Raw genomic sequence first — 764 nt, forward strand, 5'->3', positions numbered from 1 at the left:
TAGGTATTCGAGTAGGGGCTTCCTTGAGCATAGTTTACTTGCTCTGCTTGGATTCCAGTCAAGAGTTGACATTCCGCAGGAGTGTGGCCTTGGATTCCACAGACCTCGCAATTCTGAGTTATAGCAACCACGGCGGCTGGAGGTGATACGTTTAAACTTTCAATTTTCTGGACCAAAGCATCCACTTTTGCATTAACGTGATCAAGGTTACTTATCTCGTACATGCCAGTTTTCGTTTGAGGTTTTTCCACCATTGTTCGTTCGGTTCCCCACTGATAGTGGTTTTGGGCCATGCTTTCGATAAGCTGGTAAGCATCAGCATAAGGTTTGTTCATTAGTGCACCACCTGCAGCGGCGTCTATTGTTAACCTTGTGTTGTACAAGAGACCATTATAAAATGTGTGAATTACTAACCAGTCTTCCAAACCATGGTGTGGGCAAAGTCTCATCATGTCTTTGTATCTTTCCCATGCTTCGAAAAGAGACTCGTTGTCTTTCTGTTTAAATCCGTTTATCTGGGCTCTTAACATAGCTGTTTTGCTTGGCGGAAAATATCGGGCAAGAAAAACTTTCTTCAACTCGTTCCATGTGGTGACTGAGTTGGAAGGAAGAGATTGAAGCCATCTTCTAGCGCTATCTCTTAATGAGAAAGGAAAAAGACGAAGTCGAATTGCCTCTGAAGTGACACCATTAGCTTTAACAGTATCGGCGTATTGAACAAATACGGATAAATGAAGGTTTGGATCTTCGGTAAGATTTCCAGA

General features: G+C 42.8%; 1 pseudogene; it reads left to right on the plus strand.

Annotated features, from left to right (window-relative positions):
• The first annotated feature begins 423 nt into the window (after positions 1-423).
• On the plus strand, positions 424-523 carry LOC127077277 (uncharacterized; annotated as a pseudogene).
• Positions 524-764: the final 241 nt, after the last annotated feature.

Source organism: Lathyrus oleraceus, chromosome 4 (genome assembly GCF_024323335.1).
Source record: "Lathyrus oleraceus cultivar Zhongwan6 chromosome 4, CAAS_Psat_ZW6_1.0, whole genome shotgun sequence".
NCBI classification, from domain to species: domain Eukaryota; kingdom Viridiplantae; phylum Streptophyta; class Magnoliopsida; order Fabales; family Fabaceae; genus Lathyrus; species Lathyrus oleraceus.